Source organism: Dermacentor andersoni, chromosome 2, assembly GCF_023375885.2.
Source record: "Dermacentor andersoni chromosome 2, qqDerAnde1_hic_scaffold, whole genome shotgun sequence".
Classification (NCBI taxonomy): domain Eukaryota; kingdom Metazoa; phylum Arthropoda; class Arachnida; order Ixodida; family Ixodidae; genus Dermacentor; species Dermacentor andersoni.
This window is the reverse complement of record NC_092815.1, coordinates 113,331,699-113,349,026: the sequence shown is the minus strand read 5'-3', so window position 1 is coordinate 113,349,026 and position 17,328 is coordinate 113,331,699.

Below are 17,328 nucleotides of genomic sequence, written 5' to 3'. Positions count from 1 at the left end.
TTCTTTCACTGCATAAGCACCGTTTGCCACGGCGAGGTCGCTCAACCGTTCGCATCTCCATACGCTCCAGCCACCACCAAACTCATATCAGTTTCTTTCCGCTTGCACGAACAAAACGTGAGGTTTTCCGAATATGGGTCGCTTCAACCAGACATTCTTTCTTCGTGTATTGTTCCTCAGACCTACTGCTATAGAATGACCTCTTGCGGCTGAGGAAAAATGAGGCGGAACAGAAAAAGGATAGAAATTTATTCGGTGGATATTCAAGGAGCTTGACGGCAGTCATAACAGGGAACCTTAGCCTTCGGGATATATAATTTTGTTCCCAACAGTGGGAAGGTGCAATCTGTTTCTCCATTCGACAGACTTTGTTCAACGTTTTTCTTAAGAACTTCCGCCATTTCTCTTCATATCGTTTCTAGCTACCGTCGGTTCGTTGAGTTTACTTATGGCCATGGCGCTATACCTTTTCCGGTAATGAAGAGTTATGAGAATAATAACGTTCCCAGCAAGCGAGCTGCCTCACTTATGCAAGCGAAAAAGGACCTGAGTGAGTGCCAGAAGAAAAAGAGCACGGCGAGGAAAAAAGGAGCAGGAAAGGTGTAAGGACAACGAGAATGGCTGGCAAAAAAAGAACACAGCGGCTCGGTCCACTTGCACTCAAGGCAGTTGCATTAGTTATGAAGTGAATTATGTAAGACAAGGTGGCCGTGGAGCTGCGTTTGTAGAAGCCCCATTAGTCCAAGTAAGCCGAATAATAATATTGTTGCCTTGTTTTTTCATTTTGGTGATCCAGTGTCACGGCACCATGCAAAAAAGAAAAAAGAAATCGCATGAAAGTGACTATATAAAATGCCAAGTGGCTTTGTATACATTTGTATGGGCAGCCAACCAGACGCATTTCTGGTTAACATCCCTGCCTTCTCTCTTTTTTACTTCTCCTCTCTCTCTCCTCTTCTGTTTTTTGTGCTGTGGCTTTGTTGGTATATATCAGAAGCATTCCCAGAGGCTTTGACTGGATGGGCGGAAGGTATAGAACGGAAGTTATCGCTATTGAGAGCAACAAAATCTTTTTCTTAAAACGTATAAGATACGAAAAAACCCTTTCACGTGGAGCACTCCTTTTCATTACAACTGGTACGTGTATTAGAATAATTACGCCACACCATCAGCTGCATAACTCCTGCAAAAATTATTGAATACATTTGACAGTCAATCTATTCACCTAACGTGCCTTTCTCGACAGGTCGTGCAGGAAATCTTTCGTCACCCTTTTTTTTGTTGTTGAAAGTGCTTTTTTATTTCATTTTATAGTTTATACTTCATTCGTATTTAAACAATTCTTCTAGCTTGCCCATGTGTAATAAGACTTCAAATTTTAAAACTGGGTAGTACCTTAAATTAATATATTCCTTCTACGTTATCTGATGACATGAAGAGCGTGTTATCCATTTATGTATACATTTTTTTTATTATTGTGTTAACGTCTATTTTATTGCTTGTCCGCCAGTGCTTTCTCTTTCTTTTTTGGATGTGTTGCTTTTCACTATAGGCTTAATTTCCATGTCATGCTGACATCTGATGTCGCTTTTTGCAACTGCATGCTCTCTCCTTTCATTCAAGGAAAATGAATCTGGTTTAGTTGAGACTGCCGGAACTCAATCAGAACACAACCTTGTCCCCACGGCAAAGCCCGAACTTAATAGCAGTTACAAAGTATGTCTCGCGAAGTGGATCTCAGTACAGCACTGACAAGTGAGTTGGGCAAGTTGTACGACAGACCCTTCACCTTCGTAACGACGACCTGCGCCTCCTATACACTGTGTCATGTTAGATCACTCGTGGTGACCAAATTGCTCGGACCGTTGGCCACATACCTTAAAAACCAAGAAAGAGATATGTGCGTTACTGCAGTGTCTTAAGTCGACAGTGTTCAGTGAGCGAAGGTACATTTTCGGTGGGCATCTCTACACGAAGCAACACCCTCAGTGTTTCTTCTTCTTTCTTTTTTATTTCACATGCCTAGGGTAGCGAAACGAACGCGCCTCTGGTAGTTCTCCCAGCATTCCCTTCACCCTTTTTTGTCTTCTTGCGCAGGTTGGTATAATCACGTGGCGTCAGACAAGCAGCGTGAACGCATGCACTCCGAAGCAATGGAAGCAACAATGTCTGTTACTTTTAATTAAGGCTTATTCAGACACACACAAGTGTTGTATGCGTCTTTATCCAGCGACCTCACAAAGGAATATCGGAACAAATAGCAAAATAAAAAAAAAGATAACGACAAAACTGACATGACAACAGGAGGCAAGGTTACAGAGCGCATGCTCTGAAGGTCCGCTAACCATGAGCTATATCACCGTTACCGGGGTAACAAAAATAATTTTAAAATATTTCTCAAAGAAATTTTTTTAAATGATCTGTATCTACTGTTCAGGTACGTCATCTTATTATTGTCTACGAATTATAAGAAGGAGAGACTCGTTCACGCCAGGGGTTATCACGCACAAATACTTGTTCCCGCTATTTATTCATCGCCATAAGTACAGCCCATTCTCTATTATACTCATGTCCTATATTCCTCGCAAAATACCAAGGAGGGTATTTTTTTTGTCCATGAAAAAGCCCTGCAGGTCTTTTCCTTGGTGAAACTGTACTTTTCATTGCTGGGCTGCAAAGCCTGTCAACGCCCTGACTTTGTATTGCCTATCAACCTCCCCGCCCACCTAGGTCTGGGTTGGTTGCAACGGCTGGGTTATCTGGACGTCATTGAAAATGTTTTTGTGAGAAATAAATTATTTACGGAATCAACTATATTACCTTTGCACGTCACGACTGTCACTGTCAAGGGGTAACAATAAATATCTGGCGTGTTTTTTTAACATGGGCTATACATTTATATATATATATATATATATATATATATATATATATATATATACATATATATATATATATATATATATATATATATATATATATATATATATATATATATATATATATATATATATATATATATATATATATATATGTGTTATGGGTGGGTGTGTGTGCGTGGCGATGCTCCTCATTACGAGGCACAGATCAAGCAGACCAGTCAAGATGGAATAGCTCACTGCAAAGCCCCGACTACGGGGACCAAATCTGAGCTGTCCAGAGAGCCCACTATGCGGCGGCCAGGCTCGGCCTACCCGTCCCAACCTGGGAGCGGGTCGCTTTGCTATAATCGCGTATCTCGGGACCGTCAATAAAGTCTTTCTTGCATATATATATATATATATATATATATATATATATACATATATATATATATATATATATATATATATATATATATATATATATATATATATATATATATATATATATATATATATATATATATATATGTTGCTTTTGAAACATCACCTTCGTCGCCATGACATTGCTGGGTAGGCGTCTACACTGTGCCGCTGCATGAAGTGCTCTTTTCATTTCACAATAGCCTCTTAACGGTGTAGGGCATAAACAAAAGCACTGAATGAGATTACAAGTAGCATTACTTTGAAATAAAAGTAATTGTAAGCGTCGTATTTACTGCTGTAGCATTTCATTAAATGCTTCTCGAAGGCTTCGATTTCTACGGATTTGAAAATGTCCATTCGATATACTGAGCTTTTGTTAGACCGAAATTCATAAACCTTGCTTCAAGGCCTGACGAAAACTTAGTGATGTAAGTAAATTGAATATATATAAGGCTGAATTATTTATATTACGGCACCTTCACGTATAAAGCGGGGCCACTACATATTGTTGTAATCGCCCCGCTGGCACGAGTTGTTGGGGTCTCGGTGCGGACGCCCGTTATTGCCAATGGGTCGCAAGCCCCAAGGGTAGCGTTGGCCTGGCGGCCTGGGGCACTGGAAGCATCCGAAGGTCCCGGCAAAGCAAGAGAAGACTGGTAACAGAACAACTTGTTTATTCTAACATAGCAAAAGAGCGGCCGGTCTGGTCGACCGAAGTGGAGAGACGGGAGAGCACGTAACTCAACAGTACAAATCGGAGCCTCTCTCCTGGCGTCCGGGGGCAGCTGCTCTTATACTCTCGGCGTCGCGGTCCAAAAGGGAAGGTCACGGGATGAAGGTCACGGGATGAAGGTCACGGGACGGCGGAGCATGAGCCCACGACGGCGCGCACGGTCGAGCCGAGAGACCTGCTGAACCGAGTGCAGTGACGCATCGCCAACCCGCCCACACGACGGCGCGAACGGTTCAGCCGAGAGACCTCCAGGCTCCTCATTCGGGGAACTCCGCTCCCCGGCTGCCGCGCTTTGACAAGCGAGGGCACACACACACACACGCACACACGAAGACACGTGGCACTGAAACACGCCTGGACACGCTTGGCGGGGAAGCGTTGCGGCGGCGTCGCACGGGCCAAAATGTCCGCCGCTTTGAACGAAGCCCCGGCGTCCGTTGCATCCGCGCCGGCATTACCGCGCGTTGTAGGCGAAACGTAACAGACCGCCCCGCCGGGGGAAGGAGATCCCGATGGTCAGGGGACTGCATCCGCTGTCCGGAGGGATGTCGCTCGATGATGCTCATAACCGAAGTCGGGCGTCCGTTGGCGTTTCTTGAGCGCAGCGCACAGAGAAGGCCTCGTTCTCACGTTCAGGTTCACACAGGACACTGCAAAGTGACTTCGGGAGAGTTGACATTTTTGTTCTCGTTTCCGGCAAGCGTTAGAACCACGCCTGAAAGTCAACCGCTCAGTCAGCAAGCACGGCACAACCCTCACTAAGCCCTGGCAGGCTCTTTCCCCTTTTATACTGCTGCCTAGTTCCTTACAGTAGTTTAGCAGCACTCAGAACGCGTCCACAAATCGGAAAATTGCACTAGAAAGCACATCATCACTTTGAAACACTACACAAAAGCAATAAGTTAAAAAAAATCCTGCCTCAGGAAGAAAAACATCAGTAACAAGCAATTTTGAGGCTGATTCCCACGTTAGGGGCTTCGACTTAAGCCATCGGCGTTACCGTTGAGACTCCCCTTTTTGTAACGTACCTCAAAGGAATATTGTTGCAAAGCGAGGCTCCAGCGCAGGAGGCGGCCATTTTTGGGAGAGATGGTCTGCAGCCATTGGAGAGGGCAGTGATCCGTTTCAATGATAAACCTCGAGCCGGCTAGGTAACATGACAATTTCTGAACGGCCCACACGATACACGCACACTCTTTCTCGGTGGCGCTATACGCCTGCTCACGACTGGTCAGCTTACGACTAGCATACAGGACGGGGTGTTCTACTTCTCCATTTTCCCGTTGGCACAGTACAACGCCCATGCCTCGCTCACTAGCATCACACTGAACAACGAACCCTTTTGTGTAGTCGGGCGATCGTAGCACAGGCTGGCTTGTTAGGGCGCTCTTTAGGGCGCTAAAAGCTCTTTCCTTCGTCTCATCCCAGACGACTGTTTGCGGCTCTGTCTTTCTTAGAGCATCCGTCAAGGGAGCCGCGATATCAGAGTACCTGGGGATGTACCTCTGATAGTAGCCGGCGACACCTAAGAACGACCGAATATCGGTCTTCGTGCGCGGTTGCGGGAAGTCTCGCACAGCGGCCACCTTTATTTCAGAGGGGCGGCGACGACCCCGACCAATCACGTGTCCGAGGTAGACAACCTCGGCCTGTGCTAACTGGCACTTGGGAGCCTTGACTGTCAAGCCCGCATCGCGCAGGCGGGTTAGCACTGCCCGCAAGTGCGCCATATGCTCAGGCCAGGATGCGGAGAATATCGCTACGTCGTCTAGATACGGTAAAGCGAATTCTTGCTGTCCCCGCAACACTTTATCCATGAGGCTTGAAAAGCAGTATGGCGCGTTCTTCAAACCAAAACTCAAAACTTTAGGACGGAATGTTCCCATTGGTGAAATAAACGCCGCATACCTACTAGCCTCTTCTGTAAGTGGAACCTGCCAATAACCCCTGACAAGATCTAGGGTGGAAATAAACTGAGCGCTACTCACTCTCTCAAGGCGCTCCTCGATGTTAGGGATCGGATAAATTTGATCCTTAGTGATGGAATTAAGCCTGCGGTAGTCGACGCAAGGACGAAGTTCCTTGCCCGGTACCTCAACTAAAATCAAAGGGGAGGTATAATCACTCTCACCCGCTTCAATAACACCGAGCTGTAGCATTTTCTTTACCTCAGCCTCCATAATATCGCTCTGGCGGGGTGACACCCGGTACGCCTTGGATCGTACTGGCTCTGGGGAGGTAAGTTCTATGTCATGAGTAAGGACAGAAGTCCTACCAGGCCTCTCAGAGAACAGACCTTGAAACTCTTGTAAGAGCTGGTGTAGTTCGGTTTTGTGCTCAGGCGACAGCGATGCTTTACTTATTAAGTCACTAATGACTTGATCGGTGTCTTTCCTGTTTGTCACTGAGCCTAGTCCCGGAAGCTCGACCGGAAGCTCTTCGGGCACGTTTACCATCATGCACACCACTGCTTCCCGTTGCTTATAGGGTTTGAGCAGATTACAGTGGTAAACCTGCTGTGCTTTCCGCTTTCCTGGCAGACTCACCACGTAGTTAACGTCCGACAGTTTTTGAACAATCCGTGCTGGGCCCTCCCACTGCACGTCGAGTTTGTTCTTTAGCGATGTGCGCAATATCATGACCTCATCGCCCACCTCAAAACGACGGGCCCTGGCTGTCCGATCATAATAAACCTTGGCCCTCTGCTGGGCCTCTGCCATTGCTTCACCTGACAACTCCTGTGCCCTTCTTAAGCGTTCGAGGAGCTTAAGCACGTACTCTACCACGACTGGGTCGTCGCCCCTGCCTTCCCATGATTCTCGAAGCATGCGAAGCGGAGATCGCAGCGAGCGACCGTACACCAGCTCAGCTGGCAAGAACCCCGTAGCCGCATGCGGCGCGGTTCTTAAAGCAAACATCACTCCAGGCAGACACAGCTCCCAGTCAGTTTGATGTTCAAAACACAATGCTCTCAACACGCGCTTCATGACGGAGTGGAGCTTCTCAACGGAATTCGACTGGGGGTGGTGCACTGAGCTGTGTAACAGCCTTACCCCGCACCTTTCGAGAAAGGCTGTCGTCAAAGCGCTAGTAAACACTGTGCCCTGATCTGACTGGATTTCTGCAGGAAAACCAACTCGCGCAAATATGGACAGTAGTGCATTGACTATCTCAACTGAGCTGAGTTCTTTAAGCGGCACTGCTTCAGGGAACTTTGTCGCTGGGCAGATCACAGTCAAAATGTGTCGGTACCCCGTGGCTGTTACCGGCAGAGGTCCCACTGTATCAATAACGAGCCGTCTAAAAGGCTCCGTAATGATAGGTACCAACTTCAACGGCGCCCTCGATTTGTCCCCTGGCTTGCCCACCCGCTGACAGGTGTCGCATGTCTTCACAAAGTGGTCTGCGTCCCGAAAACACCCTGGCCAATAGTACTCCTGCAAGAGACGGTCCTTAGTTTTCTTAACTCCTAGGTGTCCGGACCACGAACCCCCATGCGACAAGCGCAACAGATCCTGACGATAGCATTGAGGCACGATCAGCTGATCGAACTCCACTCCCCTGCGGTCTAGATACTTCCGGTACAGGACCCCACCTCTTTCCACAAAGCGAGCATTTTTTTTTTGGCGATACCTTCCTTGATAATGCAGCGTATGTTTTCTAGGCTGCCATCCTTCTTTTGCTCGGCTATCAAAGCCGACCGGCTGACTTTTAGCAACCTGTTAAGTCCGTCTGACGTAGGCGCGATGAGCAAATCTGGAAACAGCTCTTCTAACTTTCCCGTGTCGGGAATTTCCTCTCCAGTATCTGCTGCCTTTAACGCTACAGGCTCAATTTTATTCAGTTCGGGCGTGCTCTGAATACCAGCTTGCTGCGCCTCTGACCCTTTCTCATCGTTCAACAACGTCGGCCCCGCAACTACCGCCTTTGCAGCGAGCTCCCGAACCTTCGATCTGGTTAAGGCCTGAACGCTAGCCTCACCAAACAAAAGCCCCTTCTCGCGCAGGAGGTGATCGGACCTGTTCGAAAATAGGTACGGGTACTGGGGGGGGCAGCATAGATGACACTGCGGCCTCCGTCTCAAGTGCTCCGAAAGGTCCTTCAATAAGCACTTTTGCTACCGGCAGACACACGCTATGAGCTTCCACTGCTTGCTTGATCCATGCGCACTCGCCCGTGAACATATCGGGTTCTACGTAAGAGGGGTGAACTACATCCATTGTAGCTGCGGAATCGCGAAGCACTCGGCACTCTTTCCCGTTCACGAGGAGGTCTCGCATGTAAGGCTCGAGAAGCTTGATGTTCTCGTCAGTGCTGCCTAATGAAAAAAACACGACTTTTGGTTTTGTTTCTGGGCACTGCGCCGAAAAGTGACCCGGCTTCTGGCACGTATAACACAGGCGCGCTTGCCTCGCCTCGAACCGCTTTCTGCGTTCGGCTTCGGCTGCCGCCGTCTCCTTACGTTCGGTCGGACACTGCGCCGAAAAGTGACCCGGCTTCTGGCACGTATAACAAACGCGCGCTTGCCTCATCTCGAACCGCTTTCTGCGTTCGGCTTCGGTTGCCGCCGTCTCCGTACGTTCGGTCGGACTGCTTTCACTTGCATCCGAACTACGTGTGTCCCCCTTTGCTCTCATGGGTGTGAACTTCGGCCTCTCAAACTTGGAGCCAAATTCACCCTTTTGACCGTCCTTAGCTCCGCGAGCCCGACGCGTCACAAACTCCTCGGCTAACTCAGCGGCTCTAGCCACCGTACTAACGTCTGGCCTATCCAAGACCCAGTACCGCACGTTCTCAGGTAACCGACTATAAAACTGTTCTAGCCCGAAACACTGCAGAACTTTCTCGTGGTCACCAAACGCTTTCTCTTCTTTGAGCCACTCCTGCATGTTTGACATAAGCCTGTACGCAAACTCTGTATATGACTCACTTTTGCCTTTCTCATTTTCCCGAAACTTCCGACGGAACGCCTCCGCTGACAGCCGGTATTTTCTTAGCAGACTCGATTTCACTTTGTCGAAATCCTCTGCCTCCTCTCTCTCCAAGCGAGCGACTACGTCGGCCGCCTCGCCGGGTAGCAAAGTGAGCAAGCGCTGTGGCCACGTTTCCCGAGAGAACCCCTGCTTCTCGCACGTTCGCTCAAAGTTAACCAGGAACAAACCAATGTCCTCTCCAAGCTTAAACGGCCGCATCAGGTCAGTCATTTTGAACAATACTCGTTCTCCTGCACCGTGTGCCTGACTTCCATTACGAGCGCGTTCCATCTCTAACTCGAGACGCTTCATTTCCAAAGCGTGTTCGCGCTCTTCTTTTTCTTTCTGTTCTTTTCGTTCACGCTCATCTTTCTCTTTCTGTTCTTTAATTTCACGCTCCTGTCTTTTTGCCGTCTCCCTCTCCTCAATGGTCTCAAGGCATTCCGACAGCTCGTCATCCTCAGCTTCTAACTCAAGAATAGCCCTTAGCAGTTCTGGTTTTCTGAGTTTGTCTGAGACATCCAGACCCAACTCTCTTGCAAGCTCCAGCAATTTCGGTTTGCGCAACGACTTCAAATCCATGGCTGCTCTGAATGCTGCTTTCTCTACTGCCTACTATTGTCTTGCCGCAAACTAACCCGGTAGCAACGACAACCACAATTACCAGCTCTGTTTCTAACACTAACAAAAGCCTGGCAAAACTCAGAAAAAGAAAGTCCCGCACTCACCAAACCTCGCAGCCAAGAATTCCGCGCAGTCGTTCCGCTGCAGGCAACCAGTCATCACACAGGGCTCGTTGCACTGCTCCCGGATGGTCGTTGTGCTGCTCAGCATACATTCAACCGCATCTCTTCGCTGCTGGCCTTCGTTGTCGCGATCTCACCGCTGGCAACCAGATGTTGGAATCCCACCGCTGCCACCAGATGTTGTAATCGCACCGCTGGCACGAGTTGTTGGGGTCTCGGTGCGGACGCCCGTTATTGCCAATGGGTCGCAAGCCCCAAGGGTAGCGTTGGCCTGGCGGCCTGGGGCACTGGAAGCATCCGAAGGTCCCGGCAAAGCAAGAGAAGACTGGTAACAGAACAACTTGTTTATTCTAACATAGCAAAAGAGCGGCCGGTCTGGTCGACCGAAGTGGAGAGACGGGAGAGCACGTAACTCAACAGTACAAATCGGAGCCTCTCTCCTGGCGTCCGGGGGCAGCTGCTCTTATACTCTCGGCGTCGCGGTCCAAAAGGGAAGGTCACGGGATGAAGGTCACGGGACGGCGGAGCATGAGCCCACGACGGCGCGCACGGTCGAGCCGAGAGACCTGCTGAACCGAGTGCAGTGACGCATCGCCAACCCGCCCACACGACGGCGCGAACGGTTGAGCCGAGAGACCTCCAGGCTCCTCATTCGGGGAACTCCGCTCCCCGGCTGCCGCGCTTTGACAAGCGAGGGCACACACACACACACGCACACACGAAGACACGTGGCACTGAAACACGCCTGGACACGCTTGGCGGGGAAGCGTTGCGGCGGCGTCGCACGGGCCAAAATGTCCGCCGCTTTGAACGAAGCCCCGGCGTCCGTTGCATCCGCGCCGGCATTACCGCGCGTTGTAGGCGAAACGTAACAATATATGCAGTAACCGCAAGACAATCGATCGAAACATTCTAAAACCTAACGCTCATGCAATATTCGTTCTCGTTTGATTCCGAGCTCGAAACACGAATAAACCACACCGGAAAGTATCTTTACGCTGGCGTAATATCCGTTGGTGCGCTGGAGTAAGCAGGAAAGTGAATTCTACTCAGCCAGGGAACGCTCCCTTGAAAGAACGCTTGGAAGAACTAAGCCGACGAGTTCTTCAAACATCACGAGAAGACGCAGCCGCAGCTTCGGAAGTGAACCATTACGTATGAGCTCTTTTTTCTTTCAATTTCTTTACTTTCTTCAATAAGCAAATAACATCTAAGACGTACTCAGCTAAAGGTGTCCTAATGCGTGCTTTTGGTAGAGTGTTTCTATAACCAAAAGTTTTCGCTACACCGAAGAACGAGACGTTAGCAGCACAGTTCCGTTAACGTTATCGTTCTCTTTTGTGGACGAAAACTTAGAAGAACTGAATACCAGTTAGTTTTTTTCAGCTGGTCTGTACTATATATGAAGTTTTTCGGCGATATAAAAGCGGCAACTTGAAATTCGAAGGACGGCTGTTTTCGCCTGATAACAAACGGAAACGCTAAAATTTCAACAGAACCTAATCAACTAACATGCAAAACTTCAACGAAGGACGTTGAAAAAGCATTGCTTCAAGAAATAAGAATTATTTTCAGCTTGAAGCATGATTACTTCAACACTTCACTCTCTGCAGTCCCACCTCCGTGTCGTATACATATGGAGTAAACGTGCGCTTGCCTCACGGCATACGCACCCGTGATCCTTCAACGTCGCGCTTCGCGCAGCCGAATTTCACTTGATTGAATGGTATCCTTCCTGTAATGTTTTAGCATGGAACAAAATGTTATGACAATTTATTGGCAGAAGAAGTAACATGTTACTTTGTTGAATATGCTTTCGTTGTATCAGCTTCCTCTAAATCCCACGTGGCAATGACATGCTGTATAGTATACCCAGAATTAAAGAGATAGCTGGGTTTGCTTTATCATAGCCTTGTAGATTTTTTTTTTCAAAGAACAGCACAGTTGCCATGAGAAAACCTGAAGTATCGTACATCGAAAGGTCTGGTGAAAGGATATGGTAAAATTGCTTAGACGCGGCAGGCGCTAAGACATCCGCAAGTGCTGCACCTGTTAAGTCTGTAGAGTGACATCTACACTGCAGGAGCAATTATATATAGGCCCTCCGCTTCACGTTTATTTTCATCGTCGGCCAGTTACTTTTGTTATTTCAAAGTACAGGTCAGCAAAAGCAAATTTATTTAGAGCGCCAGTCATTGTCCTACCCCCCCCCCCCCTCCCCCCGCTCGGCCTTTCTTGACATAGCTATACAAATAACACTTAGGAGTTCAACGCGGAAGTCCCTCTAAGCATTTTATTCAAGCTTGGCTCTTCGTTTGGGCGCCAGCCTCATTGTTAAGGTTCCGCAAGATAGTATAATTTATAATGTGTGATCACAAAACTAACGTATTTGAGAGCCTGTTGTACTTTTTGCTAGATGGCAACTAATGCACTTCGCACTTTTTTTTTACTTCGAACTTTAGTTCCATCACCATACACATGGAGAGAAAGGACGCGGATAAAAAGCTCATTAGTGCTGCTTGAAGATACGATTACCCTAGCCCAGTATTACGATATCATTTTAACGTGTATCAAGGCAGCTAACAAAAATACGGAAGAAAAAAAAACTTAGCTCATGCAATTTCAGTGCCGTGGCACCTTTCCACAGCGATACTTCGTAGCTCAAATGCGGGTTTCTTTATCTGTTACACGCTGCTTTGGAACACAAGCTTCCCTTAGTGGTAACGCGTCCCGCACTTTTATTGAGAACATTATTTCCTGCGCGTACCTCAATGGCTCCTCGGTATTGCGCTGTAATGCATTTCCAACGGTGGTGTGGCCATTCCACTGCTTGCGTGTTTCCATCACGTGGGCTCAAGTACCGAGCATTGCTATCGCAACACAAGTAGCACGATCATGCCTCTTTCACTTCCGTGCACAAGTAAATTTACTGGCGTCTATGACGTCACCACCGATGGAGAACGTGTAAATCAACGAAATCATGTTAATGTTTACGCTTTAGTACTTCGCACTTCTGGAGCTCAGCTTTCTCGTGCATCCGAAAGCGGCTGTCCTCGGCGCAGGCAGTTCAGTCTCAGACTGTGCTCGTCCATACACCGCACTGTATAGGAGTTTCCATAAAAGTAAATCCACGTTTTGCCTGCAGTGTATTGTATAGCGTTTTGAAATACCGGAGTCGTATTGTTTTATGCATTCACGGTCCATCAATCCTTGTGAGAACTTCTCCATCTGCATGCCTGTGTGCGCATTACAGAAACCTTCACGGTCAAACTTAATCCGGAGTCGCCTACTGTACGACTTGCCTCAAATAAGATCATGGTTTTGACATGACAAGCATTAGGATAGATTACATTTTTGTCTGGCAGGTGAGGTCATAGTTTCGCGCCAATCTTTAGGTGCAGCTGACACCAGATTTCAGTAGGCCACTTCTGATGAACTATACGTAACCACGCTGTCACCGGTCAAATGCGCATAAGCTCACGACCCTATACAAGGTCCACTTCATCGCGTCCATGGAGTTCATTTTAACTGACGGCTGCGGGCGAGGTAGGTTAGCCAATAAACAGCTGGAAGTGGAAATATGAACAATTCAGATGGTCACCATTCCTCTGTTCTGCTTCAACAAGGCCCATCCGTGCCAGCCATTGCCTCTTATCTTCCCGCTCTTTAACTGCATTAGCCGCGCTCTTTCCCACATGTTTGCCTAGAGCGCTTGTTCGCGACGTGTAAGCATACACGGAAATCCTCAGCGGGGGCTCACTATGGGCAGCACGTGAGGCCGGTGATCGATGAGGCGTGGCGCCATTACAGGCGCTGTCATCACCTGCGAAAGCCTCCTTTCGTACAAGCGTGCCCGTCTGGCGCTTCGACTGAGTTGGGTCGCACGCGAAGACTTCAAGTAAAATAAATAAATAAATAAATACATAAATAAATAAATAAATAAATAAGTGGAGCGAAGAAGGTTGAGATTTTGCGTAAACGGTGGCACTTTATAACTCGCGTGACCAGCAGGTCATGGAAACAATACACGCACTCACGCACGCACGCACGCACGCCGGCAAGCTGCAATGCACCGTGATTATAAAGGCTCCCGCGTGCAAATGAAATCTGTGTTTTCGGAACAGCCGGTCGCGGAAATGAGGAAAGTGGGAAGCGGACTAGTTATCGCCTGGAAGTGCCCTTGTGAACCAGATGAAGCATGGGAATGTGCAGACGGAAGCAAAGAGACGGCGCTTACAACCAACTCGGAAGCGAATGGGTACTCTCCCCCCTGTACTAACGCAAACAATCCGCTGCCGCTGCCCCCGCTAGCTGCTGCCTCCGTCATCGTATAAGCAGTTGTGGTGCGCGCATTTGCTTAAACCGAGTGCCGTTAACCAGTGGCGCAGTATGGGGGCCGGCAAGGGGGCGGGGGCGACACAAGGGGCACGTGTCCCCCTTCCCCCTCAAAATTTATGCGTTTCAGAGCGGTCATTCCTGCCCTCTTCCCTACACCCCCCACCCCCCACCCCCGTCCTAACTTATATGGTTCTTCCTCCAATATATGGGTTAGATACGCCCAGGCAAGTTGGTATAGCGAAAGAAAATAAAGGAAAGGAGGAAGATTAACCAGCACTGCAAGCTCCAGAGTACTTATTTTCCTTTAGAGGTTCGCACAGTTTGCAGTACGCAGAAGTGGCAAAGTATTAACGAGCAGTGCCCATTTTATTTCATGTTTAGCAAAAGCGAACGTTGACATCAAGCGACTATAGCATTCATACGCTTTTCTCGTTTATGGAATACATGCAGGTAGGCACTGTTTTCTTTTTTCGCGAGTGACAATTACCGTCTTAAGAGACAACCTAAGCTCTCTGTTGTAAAACAGAAATTTATACCCTATTCTGTTAAAAATAAACAAACGAAAGCACAAAAGACATACTTCTCTACTTTGAGAATCGCTCAGAGCTGTAAAGCTGTAATTACCTCGTGCAAGAAGAGAGCTTCGCGTACACAAGGAAAATTGGGCACCTAAAGCAAGAGAGACCATAACACGAGGAAGAAGTTCCATTGTTTTGCCAATCTATCAAATACGTCTACAGTAGTAGGAGGAAAAGAAAGAAGGAAAGGAAGGGAGGTCAACCAGGCGCTCCTCTTGTTTGCCACCCTACGCAGGGGGAAGAAGGTTAAGGGATTAAGAGAATGAAAAAAAGCGGGAGGGAGGAAGAAGATGCTATCTACGTAAACACGCGTAGTTGTCCATCACTTTGCGCCTACTATCGGTAACGGAGGGCAGTCGATTTCACGAACAGTAGAAATGGCCGCTTCGCTTTGTAAGCCTGCGAATCGTGGGGTCACGGCCCAAGAATATTTGTCTGTGAATATGGTGTGCTATCTAATCGCTTTAACACAATATAAAGAACGTCGCGTTCGATGACATAATTGTACGTAATGATGACATAATGTACGTTCGTACATTCCAATAAGGAATGAGTAGGCTGTCGTAAAATCCATCCCTAGCCAGAGAATATCACTCGTCTATATTAGGGTCAGTGCGAGGGCATAAAATCGCTGCATAACTGCTCCAGTTAGCAAATCGGAATAGAGATCGGACCCTGCTTGTTTCGCGGGCGTGACACATGACATCTTAAAGGCCACTTTGCAAGAAATGACTCGAAATACCGGACCAGCATACAAGCGAGGGGGTAGAGCATGATGTGACAAACACTATTCGTACATGGTGGTCACGTAAATTGTGCGAGTTGAAAAGGTGAAATAAAAACAGAAGAAGCCAAAACAAGAAGGCAACATCCAATATGGTATGTTCCAATAACACGCTTCAAGGATATTCTTCAGGCTGTGACTAACGTTGAGAGGTTTAGCAGACAAATACTTCGTGCAATGCAAGCAGTACAACTCTTTATGGACAGTAGTGCTGGCGAACAGAGAGGACGCTTATGAAAAAAGTAATTAGTTTCGGTTTGTCGCCTCCACCTCCGTTTTAGTCCATTGTCGTTTCTCAGTGCACCAACTCGCAGTGCTGTCAGAATTTTCGTGCACAGCATGTAAACCAGAAGACACTTAGAACGCTCAATGGTGGAGGTATAGAGTGACAATTAGTGACCGGGCCTGTTATGTTTTCTTGTAGTCTTTATATATCCTTGCGCGTTTTGAACCTTAGAGCTACTGTCTTCATAGAAGGTTATGTAGTTTTGCATAAACGTTCTATTTCCCAATCCGCCTCACACTTTGTTTTTTATTGAAATGAAAATAAAAGAAAGAGACGTAGTCACCTTATAACGGTAACGGCTACTCCTTTTCTGATAGCGGAAACAACAATATAAAGCATATGTAGGAAAATGAAAAGAACTCACTTCATACGGTCAGAAATCCAAAGCACAGTTCTGTAAGCCCATGAACATAGCAGTATAAAAGTCAAATGCAAGTTGCACTACAATGAGTCAATAAACAAAGTCACAAACACACACAAACGGCCGTGATGTAGACTTCGATGAGCATATATATAGATGAGGAATTACACAGTGTTAAAATAATTCACGCATAGAAAGAAAACATGTATAACACGTAATATACAAACAATAATAATTACAAATAATAGGAGCACGTTATAGTAACGTCGTGTGATTATTCAATGCAACACCTAGTACTTGTTAAGGACGCCTGTTTTTTCATAAAAATGTTCAAGTGGGTTCAATGCTTTTCGCTGTGCTATTTCCGATGGCCATACACCCAGTAATATTGCGAGTGAGAAAGGCCGGTCAGGACCAGTGGAGTGTAGCTCTTGTTCTAGCTACCGTCTTTGCATCTCGAGGAGTAGATGGCGAACATCCTCATCGTCGTCGCCACAGGAGCCAGCCGGGGAAGGAGCCCGTTTGATGCGACATAGGAAATGTTTGGTGTATGCTGTCTTCTTCGTTCAATACTTCAAAAGCCATGGACTAAATTCACAGCGCTGGTAGATCTGTGCGCTTAGCTGACGAATAAAGACATTTTCCTTACAAGCTCGTTTTCCTTGTGCTCGCTCCTTCTTCCGCCTCTCTTGTCACGGCATCATATATTCAACAGTACAAAGTGATAGACACGCATTCTTGTGCTTGCTGTCAAAACACGCCATCCTGTTTACGCAATATCAGTCGAATCCGGTGGTAAAACAATGCCGTTGGCTTCCGCGCGGTAAGTGTGTGCCGTAACAAGGTCAGTCGAAAAGTAAAAAACAGAGTAGGTGGCGTAACGAAACACAACGGAGGCATCGAGTCTCGCGGAAACAAAGATCAAGAGTCTCAAGCCAAGGAAGTAAGCACTTCATTGTTTCCCAGGCGCATGAAGGAGAACAAGCCAATAGCGAAGATCCCACTTGGTAAACCAATAACCTTTATTTGTGTTGCTGGCCTGTGTTGTGACAACAACCCCTCCCCCCCGTCCCCCCATGCGCATGAGATGGACTCGGCGGCGAACCCTTCGCGATCCGTACCACTCACACGGGTAAACCGAACTTGTTTCTATCACAACGTGGCGCCTCCAACTGCGGAAACAATTTGGTCGCGCTAGTTTCCTTTTTTTTCTTTTCTCCGTTTCTTTTTTTTTTCAAGGAA